We start from the raw sequence: 12,706 nt of genomic DNA on the forward strand, positions 1-12,706 counted from the left end.
GGGGGTCCCATGCAGGAAGGGGCGTAGTGCTCAGGCAGTAGACCACGATCAGTCAAGGGGCCCGATGCTGCTTAACCTTGTCCACTCCCACCCATCATGATTTTTGATACCCAGGGCAGAGTGCGCCCATTGAAAAAGGGGACGTGTCATGCAGGAGAGAGGCCGCTGGCCAATGAACGATTCCTCATCAGACTGATAAGAGCGCTGATTGACTGCTTTGTCTGTCCTCCTGCAGGGTCTTACAGGGGGTCTTCTGCCTCCTGCTGTTCCTTTCCCAGCAGCATTTCCTCAAAGAGTAGAGGGTGGGGGAGGAGAGTCGGACATCAAACAGCACGCAGGGGCAGGAAGCTGAAATCAGTCCTGTCTGCTGTGTCCCCTCCTCCACAGTGCATTCTGCAGCCCTCTCCAGAAGACCCCTATATCATAAAAGATTAGTATATGAGTGTATGTATATGTGTGCAGGGCTGCCACCAGGAATTTCAGGTCCCTTACTGGCAAAATTTTCGGGCCCCGTGAGACTCCACCCAGGCTCCACCCCAGCTCAGCCTTCACTCCTCGAGCCTTCCATAGTCACACCGCCCACTCTTGGAAAAACTCCACTTATGCACCACATCCTCAGTAATCACACATTAAGGGTATGTGCCCATGGTCAGGAGCCACCTGCAGCCCCAAAGCTGCGGGATAGCCGTGCGGCTTCTGCCCTTATTTTATGCAAATGAGTGGTGCTGTAATGACCGGAATGCCGGTCGAATGTGTATGAGGAATGCGGCGCTGCTATGAATGACTCCGACCTTTGTATAGTGGCAAATAACTTTCTTTTTACTGGTCACAAAAATGACAGGGTTAAACAATTCTACAAAATATGGGCCACAACAGCCACTAACACAAAATACAAGTTATGCAGCCCGAGAGAGCCCAAGTGCCAATCTCGCGGGGATGAGCCAATCTACCCCTGGGCTATGCCGCTCCCACCCTTATTCAGTACAGGGCCTACCCAGGACGTTACCGCGGACGTGGCACGTGGTCCTCCCAGGAATATAACCTTACACCCCCCTCCCACACTAATACAATGGGATCTGGGTACCCTTGTTTTCCCCTTAGTTCATAACAGGGCTCCTTTGTAGTATCCACGTACACAGTCTTAGTATGTCCATCAGCAGTGATATACACCAGGCAGTTCTCAGCACTACTGGAATCACTAACTAGCTTTCCCTAACTGACTACACAGTTGGTGACCGGTCACATATCTCAGTTACTCACAGGGCACAGCCTCTCCTTGGACACACAGTATGGCCCCAGTCTGTATAAGCTCTCCAACATCAAAACAGCATTCAGACGCCTGTCGCCTTCTTTCTGGACTACCTAGATCAGTGTTTTCCCGAGCTTTTTCTTTACTTGTTTCTTGCTGACCCCTAATGGCCGGACTAAGTCATTGCAGGAGAAATTTACACTGTCATAAAAAATGAGCTCATTACCAGAAAGACATGTCAACATGTTACACTCCACCCCACTTACAATTTGGCGTCCCGACAAATGGTTTCATACCACTCATATGTAACACATACTCCTCAGGATTATATCGTATTGGGGGAACACCAGCTGTGCTCCTCTCCGATCTCCGCAAACCAGTACCAGCCGAGCTTGATGGAGGGTCCACCGCATCTAGTGGAACAGTAACATCAGGGGCGGTGTCTGGAACACCTGGAACTTGCGCTATCGGACTCTGCACGTCCGATGGTCTCACCCCGAAGTCATCCCAACAGTCGCATTCAACATTGCTCGGTGCAACTGCCGTAGGTGGCGCAGGTGACTCAGGGTGACAGGCAGGTGTGTCGGACATACACCTCTTTAGCCAGTTCCGGTGCATTGTGCGACGGGGTCCAATGCACCCTTCAGGAACCACTGTGTACACACTTCCCCCTGGGAATACCCTTTCCACTACTGTGTAGGGCGTTTCCTCCCACCTGTCGCTCAACTTCCCTCCCGGACGCGTGACTTGTACTAGCACCTTATCACCTACCCGGAACTCATCTAGGTGCAACGGCCCCCGATCTCGGTGGGGATGATCCTGCACACGGTCTTTTACTATCCGGTGGATTTCACGCAACCTTCGGCGATGATCCTGGACCCACTCACTGGCTGTATGATATTCTGGTTCATCGGGTACAGTGAGACTAAGTTCTTTAATCTTTCGCCCAGGCCGACTGAACATCATCGCGTACAGAGTGAATCCTGTGGTGCTATCGACCCGATTGTTATAGGCCCACATAAGTTCTGGGAGGAACTCAGTCCATCGCTCCTTCTGCCTCTGTTCAAGCGTTCTCAGCATCTGAAGCAGGGTTCGGTTGAACCGTTCACAGGCCCCATTTCCCTGCGGATGGTAGGGCGTTGTCCGGGATTGCTGAATCCTATAGACTTGCAGCAACTCCGTTATGAGTTGACCTTGGAAGCAAGCATCTTGATCTGAATGTATCCTTTGAGAACATCCATAAACCTGGATGAAATACTTACAAATTGCCTCCGCTGCAGACTTAGCAGTCTGATCCTTGGTGGGGACAGCGACGGCAAACTTAGTAAAGTGATCAGTCATGACCAGACATGACTGATGACCACTTCTGGCGTACCCAATTGACAAATAATCCACCATTAGCATTTCCAGTGGGGCAGACGTCACGATTGTCTGGACAGGAGCCCTCTGCTCTGGGGACTTATTCAGCTCACATGCCCGGCACCTACCACACACCTCTCTCACAACTTCTTCTAAGCCAGGCGTGTACACGTACCGGTGCAGCCAACGATAAGTCTTCTCAGGCCCGAAATGTGCACCCCGTGTATGAGCTTCCTGGGCAATGTCCGGAGCCACTGAAGCTGGAATTACTACCTGCAAAGGGTACCCCGGCTCCGCTGCTATGTAGATCCAGCGATACAGTATCCCCTCCGCTATGACCAATCGATCCCACTGCCTTAGCAGCTTTTGTCCTTCGGCTCCCAGCTGGGCTCTTGCTCTCCCATCGGGCCAGGACTTTTGACTCAGCCATTTCTTTACTCATGACAGTTCGGAGTCTGCATCCTGTAACTCAGCCCACTCTTGACGAGTCTGGCCCAGCAACGTGGCGACCCGTGTCGCCACCCCACTTGAACGTGCCACGTCCACAAACACAGGCAATCGCCTCAAATAGGGGATCTCAGTATCCTCGAGGTCTTCATCCACCCCATGCTCGGGTGCGCCCCGGGTCACTCGTGATAATGCGTCAGCATTGGAGCTCTCTTTACCCGAACGCAACCGAATCCGGTAATTAAACTTGGACATCCGAGCTACCCATCTCTGCTCCAGGGCTCCAAGCTTAGCGTTTTCCAAGTGTGCAAGCGGATTATTGTCCGTCATCACGAGAATCTCAGAACCAGCTCATGGCCCACACCAGGGCCAACATCTCCAGCTTAAACGAGCTGTAATTGTCCGGATTTCGCTCGGTGTCCCGTAGAGACCGGCTAGCATACGTGATGACCCTCTTACGCCCATCTTGTTCTTGGGCTAACACAGCTCCCAGAGCATGGAGACTTCCATCCGTGTACAGGGTGAACGGTTGGTCAAAGCGAGCATACGCCAATAAAGGTGCCTGTACGAGGGCGGCCCTGACCCGATCAAATGCCTGTTGCTGTCGGTCAGTCCACCGAATTGGCTGATTCTTGGGCCCCTGTGCCGTCCCTCTCAACAACTCATTCAATGGTTCAGCCACCTTAGCAAAGTCCTTCACAAACCGACGGTAGTATCCAGCTAAACCTAGGAACGCTCGTATTTCTCTCACGGTCTTGGGACGGGGCTACCCCTGAATGGTCTCAATTTTACTAGGTGCTGGTCGCACACCCTCAGCAGACACTTCATGCCCCAGATACTCGATCTGTGTCTGGAACAAGTAACATTTCTTCGGCTTGATCTTAAGTCCATTGTCTCTCAGTCGGTGCAATACTTGCCGGAGCTTCTTCAGGTGGTCGTCGAACGAATCTCCAAATATAATCACATCATCCAAATAGATCAGCACGGAATCGAAATTGTAATCGCCCAAGCAGTATTCCATTAACCGCTGAAATGTTCCTGGAGCATTAGTCAGTCCGAAGGGCATTCGATTAAATTCGTACAGTCCCATCGGCAAGATGAATGCTGTCTTCTGCCGATCTAGAGCTACCATGGGCACCTGCCAGTAGCCGCTGGCCAGGTCAAGAGTGGAGAAGTACTTCACCTTTCCCAGGGCAGACAGGGATTCCTCGATCCGGGGCAATGGGTAAGAATCACGTACTGTATGCGCATTCAGCTTACGGTAATCAACACAAAACCGTACGGTCCCATCCTTTTTCCAGACCAGCACGACCGGTGCGGCCCAAGGACTTTGACTTGGCCGGATCACCCCATTATCCAGCATCTGCGCCAGCATTCCTTTGACCTCCTGATAAAGACTCGGTGGGATCTGGCGATATCTCTCCCGAATTGGGGGGGGTGTTTCCCGTGGGTGCTCCACAGCCTTGGTGCAACCAAAGTCTTCATCTCCCCTGGAGAAGGCAGCCTGATATTCCCACAGCGCAGCCTCCAGTCTGCGAGCCTGTTGGGGAGTCAACTGGGACTCATCCACTCCCATTATTTCCATAATCCTTCTGCCATTCCACTCAGGTGTGGGGGATTCTTCAGCTGTCGTCTGCATCGACAGGGTCCAGGCGGTCCGGCGGTCTGCCCTCAGTGTGAACTGGCTTTTGGGGATGACTCCTTCACCACACACATACATGTCAGCCAGATTTGTGCCCACTGCCAGAGTCACCTCATGATTCTGCAGATTCAGACATCTCACTGGTACACTTCCATCTTGCACAATGGCCAGTGTTTGGGCTATCATCGGGCTATCAGTATCTTCTGACTGTCCCACCGGTTCCAGAATCACCTCCACACCATTCAGTTTCCTGTGCGTCCCTACCGGCATCAACACAAGCTTCTCTTGACCCGGAGCGATTACAACGGCAGACCCACGTGGGACATACACCGCTCCCACTGCTCTTCCTTCAGCCGAACTCTTTTGAATGCCGCACGAACGGACCACCTGTTGCAGGGCCCTCTGAGTGGCTTTGTGGGGTGTCGCTCGTTTCCAGTATCTTGGACCATCACACTCAAACAAAAGGGAGTCCAGTTCTCTCAGGATATTCATTCCCAGAACCACCAGGAGATTCGGCCTCGCCTGAGTCTTCACGAGCACCACTCCTTTGGTTCCCAACTCCTGGCCGCACAGCTGTACTCTCATCCAAGCGATGCCTGCCACTGGAATTTCTTCATTAATAGCGGCCTTCAGCCTTAGCAGGTGTCCTGACTCCGTTTTGACAGTCTCTTCGAAGTGCGTCTTGAAAAATTCCATCGGCATGGTCGTCACCTCCGATCCGGTATCCACCAAGCACGCCACCTTTTTTCCTGCAAACTGCACATCCAACGTGGGACCCTCTGCAATCAGATCCTCGGAACAGACATTGGGCACTGATTTTCATTCCTGCCTTGCCATATGCCCAACTACAGCAAGGGCCTCTCTTTTACCGATGCCGGGACTTCAGCTGGCAGACTCCTCGGGCAGTACCGCTGCATATGCCCCAGTTCATGGCATCGCCAACATTGAAGTGGTCTTCTTGCCCTACCTCCGGATACCTCAGGTCTAGGAGCAGTCTGCGTCCTTCCTGAGGTATAGGGGGGTTGATCATAAAGGGGAATAGAGGGATTCGTCAAGGCCGAGCATATCGGAGGCGTTCCCCGAACTTGCATCTATTGTACCTGTTCCGTCAGGTTTTCCACGGTTTTCTGCAAAGCAGCCAGCTGTGCCTGAACAGGATCTGGTCTCGGCTCTCTTGTGTTAGCCACTTGCAGGCTATTCCACTGCAGAGCAGGCTTCACTTCCAAAGTCCGTGCTACCGCCTCTTCCTGTATTTCGGCATAGGTGACACCAGGGGTATTCCGCGCCTTCAGCAACAATTCGTTCCTTAGCGCCTCACTCCGTATCCCCTCGATGAACTGATCCCGAAGAATGCTGTCGACATCGGCTTCAGTACCCACGGTTACAGGCGACTTCTTTTTGATCTCTTGATGCAATTCCTCCAGCGCTATAGCATACTGGATCAGGCTTTTCCCGTCTCTCTGGGTCCGGGCGAAAAACTGTACTTGTAGTTGCCCTGCTGCCGCCACGTGATCAAATGCTTTCCCTAGTATCCGGATGATGTCGTCGACTGTTTTTCGCCTATCCTCGGATTTTAACATGACAACTTTACGGGCATCCCCCTCCAGAGCATTCAGCGTGACTTCCGGTTGCAGCTGAAAGCTGACACCGTGCAAGGCAATAGCATTCTTCACCCTGCCTACCCAATCACTGAACAGCAAGTTATACCCATCAAACTTGGCCAGGTGGTTAAGTAGCACGCCCATTGCAGAGCAACCAACTAACCGGTCTCTACCGGTCACAACGGGAGAAGGGGGGTGGCGTACTACAGTGGACGCGGCAGCACCTTCCGCGCTACTGTCACCATTCATGACGAGCACCGTATTCTGCCGACTACGCCAAGATGTAACGACCGGAACTCCGGTCGCATGTGTATGAGGAATACGGCGCTGCTATGAATGACTCCGACCTTTGTATAGTGGCAAATAACTTTCTTTTTACTGGTCACAAAAATGACAAGGTTAAACAATTCTACAAAATATGGGCCACAACAGCCACTAACACAAAATACAAGTTATGCAGCCCGAGAGAGCCCAAGTGCCAATCTCGCGGGGATGAGCCAATCTACCCCTGGGCTATGCCGCTCCCACCCTTATTCAGTACAGGACCTACCAAGGACGTTACCAGGAACGTGGCACATGGTCCTCCCAGGAATATAACCTTATACCCCCCTCCCACACTAATACAATGAGATCTGGGTACCCTTGTTTTCCCCTTAGAGAACACTCATATATATTTTACCAACGCGTTACCTATACAGTGTACAGTTTCTCTTCTTACAAGAGCAAAGAGAAATCTCTCAGACTTAATGCATATGCAAACAGTTAACAAACTAAACCTTTAGCTAGACTCTGATCTCCGGCCACAGGGTTTGATCTGCTTCTCCTTCTCACCAAGCTCTCCAGCACATCCAGGTGTCAGCAGGAATTAGAATCAATCTCAGTGTCAAAGTGTAGTTCACAACAGGGCTCCTTTGTAGTATCCACGTGCACAGTCTTAGTATACCAGATCCTTCACAATCTCTGGATCATGCCTGCTCAGTCCATCAGCAGTGATATACACCAGGCAGTTCTCAGCACTACTGGAATCACTAACTAGCTTTCCCTAACTGACTACACAGTTGGTGACCGGTCACATATCTCAGTTACTCACAGGGCACAGCCTCTCCTTGGACACACAGTATGGCCCCAGTCTGTATAAGCTTTCCAACATCAAAACAGCATTCAGACACCTGTTGCCTTCTTTCTGGACTTCCTGGATCAGTGTTTTCCCGGGCTTTTTTTTACTTGTTTCTTGCTGACCCCTAATGGCCGGACTAAGTCATTGCAGGAGAAATTTACACTGTCATAAAAAATGAGCTCATTACCAGAAAGACATGTCAACATGTTACGGTAGTCATATGTAGGAAACTCCTCTTTACACCGCTCATCACCCCTCACATATGTCTCTGTAGTATTAATATGGGTCAGATCTTCACCCTGAAACAAATATTGTAAAAGTCACAGACAGATGGAGAAGTCACATCTATGATCAGTTCTAATCCTGCCATCTCCACCGTTTTCATTACACAAGTATAAAACATATAATACTGGTGGATAAAACAAGACTGAGCACAAGACCTTCACAGCCGTCTACACATCATAGGGAAGATCTCATGACACCTTCTCTCCATCTACCTGATGATCCTGAGGAACATTGGGATCTTCTTGTTTAGAGTCCTGTAGAAGAAGAGGACGGGGACATCTCTCTGGTGTTGTCCTCTTACTGGATAAAACTGGAGGAAACACATACAGGGACTGAATTCGTTCTTTACATACAGATAATTATAGGCTGTGTGTATTTAGTCCAGTCTATTACCTGGTGATGTGAGGGGCTGGGGAACCTCCATCACGACGTCCTTGTACAGATCTTTGTGTCCTTCTAAATACTCCCACTCCTCCATGGAGAAATAGACGGCGACATCCTGACACCTTATAGGAACCTGACACACACAATGATACCGTCATCCCCCTGATCCCTTCATAGCGTTACTGTATAATGTCCCAGCATTCCCAGCAGTGTCACCTCTTCAGTCAGCAGCTCAATCATCTTATAGGCGAGTGCTAGGATCTTCTGGTCATTGATGTCCTCATGTATCAGGGGGTGAGGTGGAGGCCTCGTCATTGGGCTCAGGGGTCTTCCCCATCTCTCAGACACAGGGTCCTGACAGCGCTCACTAGAGGTCTTCTTCACTACTGTGTAATCCTGGTTATGGAGAGACACATTAATAAATCTCACTACAGACATTTCCAGAGTCCTCACCTCTCCAGTTCTGTCCATCTGTTATTTCCATAGATAAGAATGATGTAATGTGACGTCATCAGAATCTCTCACCTCTCCAGTAAGCCGGAAGAGGATCTCCAGGGTGAGATATAATATTTTCTCTGCCATCTTGTCTCTGTCCATATCCATCTTTGGTAAATCAGGAAAATTCTCTTATATAGAAGATCTTCACTGAGAGGATCCAATATTGTAGAGACCTGAATGAGAAGAAGATGAGCCGACGTAACATCATAAAAATCCTGTGTAATAATACAATTACTGGAGACAATAAGGGAAATATATGAGGAGATTTATTATTTTACAGTATTTAGTTTTCTTCTTTACACCTAGTAATAAAACGTATATATTTTTGGCCACAGAAGACCAGCAGTTTCTTCCCCGCAGTCTGCAGCTGAATACTTTCTCACAAGATGGTGGTTTGATGGTTATTATGAGATGGTTGTCTGTTCTCGGCCCCGACCCTTTCACAACTCCTGTCTCCTGGTTTAATCGAAGAGAAACACATAATGAGAACCTGGCTTACACCTCTGGGTTGTCACAGATGCGGCATTGATAAATGTCCACCATGTAAATATGCCGAACACAAGAAATAGATTTAATCACATTAAATAAAACATTTCATTACACAGTGTATCACCTGCAGCAGAGAATTTGTAGTATATTGTATTCAGTGTCTGGGATGTAATGTCAGATATGTCGGCTGCACCTCCCGTAAATAAGGCAGAGAATTAATGAGCACATAGGAGACCCCACTAATCCCGCAGCTATTAACCCTTCCAACGTTTCCACACATTTCCTCTGAGAACACAATGGTGACTTCAAGAACTTTCAGTTTTGTGGCAGTGAAAGGGTAAATCGTTCAGGTGTCGGGGAGATGGCAGAGGGGCATTGCTGAACCGTGAAGCTTCCTGGACACTGAGGGTAAATCCATCGTACCAGAGGGTATAAAGAGAAGGACCGATCTGATCTTACATTACCAGACCGGTGAAGGGGCCATATTGTGATGACTGTAAGATGATTGTGTTTTATCATTGTCTTTCTTTGTCTCACATCTATTACATCTATTAATGCCGCCATTCATCCTGTGCACAGGAGCGGCTGCTCCAGAGACATTTATATCCTGCTCGGGTTTCATTCTTACCTTCGGTTCTGGGTAAGAAGTATCACTCCGAAACGCGTCACCTCCACCTTAATCCTCTCTGGACTCTTTCCTCCAATGTTCTGATGACGTCCCATCATTATTGTGACATAAGGTTATAAAATGAAGGAATAAAGGTTTTATGTTATTTGAGGTCCTGGATCGTCCTCTATGTGTGGACGGTTATCACTACTATCTACATTACTGTGTATGCTATCACAAACCACAGGAGTTTTGTTGGCAATAATAAAAAGGCAAATATTTTATTAAACATATACAGACATGGGACATACAAGAAGGAACAACCCGGCATGAGAAGTGGGGCTGCATAAATACATATATGTAGATACACCAATCATAAAGAGTAAAAGTAACAATGGATAAAAACAAGTGCCACAATATTAAACCCTTCGTGGGATAGTTGTCTGAGTGCTGTGTACGGAAAAAGTCTAAAGAAAATCTAAAGTTCTAAAGAACATTTTGTATATTTAGTATAACAAATCGTATCAGCACATAGACTCCTAAGATCAAAATTCAGATCATGATATTGCACGCTTACCCATTGTTAAATAGCAGCCACACAAGAAAAAAATCCCCAACGCACGTTTCGCTTTGTGTATTTGATCGCTTCCTCGGGGGGAATGCAGAAAAGGACCTTCCATGCCGATTTAAGTATGTTCAGGACCTGCGATCACATGGTCACAGTGGACCAATCACGTAATGGTATATCGGCGCATGCGCACTGAGCCGTGTGCGTCAGCCGCACCGCCCACGGCTATCAAGGCAGACTGCACGTGTCCGGAAGAGCAGGGTGAGTAACCATGGCTCCCAGACAACAAACAGGCTCCATAAAGATGCCGGGGGCGGAGCGGGGACAACAGACAGCGCAGCACACACGCGCACACCATTAAACACAGATTAATGGCAACAACTAATACATATATTTATAAGAGAAAGCACCAAATGACAATTGTAAATCCAGTCAGAGTGGTATGAATTCATAAATTGAAGGATGATGCCAATTCATGATGCAGGATAATAAATCAAGCTATGGAAGAAAAAGAAAAAAATAAATATACACAGGACAAGAAGCATAATAAAACATTAAAAATGTGGAAACATAAAATAATAAAAATAAATGTACCAAAGGGTTACTGTTGTTCACAAAAACGGGGCGAAGCTTAACGTTTCGTTAAGGCCATTGGGAAACATAGTTACCAGTTCTATTATCCATTTGGCCTCTCTCTGAGCTAAAAGTTTTTTTATATTGCCTCCTCGGATGCCACCATGGATGGCCTCAATTCCCCGTACCATGAAGGTTTTGGGGTTACTATCATGATGTTGCCTAAAATGGCGTGGGATAGTTTTTAAAGAAGGGATGTCTGTCACCGTCCTTGCTGCACCAATGTCTCTCACATGTTCCCTAATCCTCACCCGCATTTCTCTAGATGTGAGTCCGATGTATATTTTTCCACACCCGCAGGTTACATGGTATACAACATTAGAGGTCCCACATGAGATGAATTCATTAATCTTATAGTTGCGGTTTCCCGAGGAATTAGAGAACTCAGTACTGCGAGAGACATTGGTGCACGCCAGACAGTGACCACATGGCACGCATCCCTTTCATGGTCCCCTTGACCCAAAAGGATTAGGTCTGGGCGCAACATAGTGACTTTTAACCAGAATATCTTTAATATTTCTGCATCTCCTGGAAGTCATAAGAGGAGATGCTGAAATATACGGAGCCAGTGAAGGTTCAGTCAATAAAATCGACCAATGTCGTTGCATAATTGTTCTCATAAGTGACCAGTCTTGATTATATGTGGAGATAAATCTAGGTGGTCCAAAATTTTCCTTTGATTTAATAATGGGGCCTAACAATTTATTACGTGAGGTAGCCCTCGCTCTCCTATACCCTTGTTTAACACAACGTTTGCTGTAACCTCTCTCCGCAAACCGTTGGAAAAGGTCCATAGCCTGTTCCTCAAATTTAGCCTCAGAAGAGCAAATCCGCTTCATCCTGAGAAATTGACCAACTGGGACAGCCCTGACTGTAGAAACATTATGTGCTAAATCGGCATGTAATAATGCATTCACTGATGTGGATTTTCGATAGACATCAGTTTGGATATATCCTTGTTCGTCTACCCCAAGGGAGATATCCAAAAAATCAATTTTTTTAGCACTATATTGGAAGGTCAGTTTAATGTTAAAGGGGTTGTCATTAAGTTGGTCCATGAATTGCTCCAGCTCAGAGGCGGTGCCTTGCCAAATAATGAAAAGATCATCAATATATCTTAGCCAGCACTGCACATGGCTGGCGGCCCGCGCCCCCGCATCACCAAACAAACACCTCTCCCAGAAACCAAGGAAAAGGTTTGCGTACGCGGGCGCACAGGCCGCCCCCATGGCAGTGCCGCGTCTCTGCAAATAAAAAGTGTCTTTAAAAACAAAAAAATTGTGTGTTAACACAAACCGGAGCAACTCAAGGACCAAATCACCCAATTGGCTGTCCCAGTTTGAACTCCCCAGGAAGAAGCGGACCGCTCTAATGCCATCTTCATGGTCAATGCAGGTGTAAAGGGATTCAATATCCGCAGTAACCAACAACATATCTGATTCCACAAAGATCCCGTCCACCCTTCCCAGCACGTCCGTCGTGTCCCTAACAAATGACGGTAAGGTTTCCACCATAGGTTTTAAATAGTAATCTATAAACTTACATACTGGTTCACATAACCCATCTATTCCTGACACGATCGGACGGCCAGGAGGGTCAACGGGATCCTTGTGGACTTTTGGAAGGAGGTAAAAGGTTGGGATTTTTGGGTATTTAACCATTAGTCCCTCAAAAATTTGTTTTGTGATAATCCCTTGATCAAAGGCTTCGCAGAGTATGGAGTGCAGCTGAGCCGAAAAAGAAGCGAGGGGTGAGAAAGCTAGTTTTTCATAAGTGTTTCTATCTCTCAGTTGTCTGAGAGCCTCTTTCTCATATTTGTTTATAGGC

The 12,706-nt window shown here is 48.0% G+C and overlaps 1 protein-coding gene and 1 long non-coding RNA gene across 4 annotated transcripts in view; one reads left to right on the top strand and one right to left on the bottom strand.

Annotated features, from left to right (window-relative positions):
* Positions 1 to 12,706, top strand: part of LOC141192334 (uncharacterized) — a 732,001-nt gene that overhangs the window by 595,965 nt on the left and 123,330 nt on the right. The window lies entirely within an intron of this gene.
* Positions 8,401 to 10,003, bottom strand: LOC141192362 (uncharacterized). Its single transcript, XR_012265875.1, has 3 exons — positions 9,700 to 10,003; positions 8,610 to 9,038; positions 8,401 to 8,480 (listed from the first exon to the last, which is right to left on the bottom strand). It is a non-coding gene; the product is annotated as an uncharacterized lncRNA (long non-coding RNA).

This window comes from Phyllobates terribilis, unplaced genomic scaffold (assembly GCF_046119375.1).
Source record: "Phyllobates terribilis strain yellow unplaced genomic scaffold, ASM4611937v1 Scaffold_60__1_contigs__length_8166268, whole genome shotgun sequence".
Classification (NCBI taxonomy): Eukaryota; Metazoa; Chordata; class Amphibia; order Anura; family Dendrobatidae; genus Phyllobates; species Phyllobates terribilis.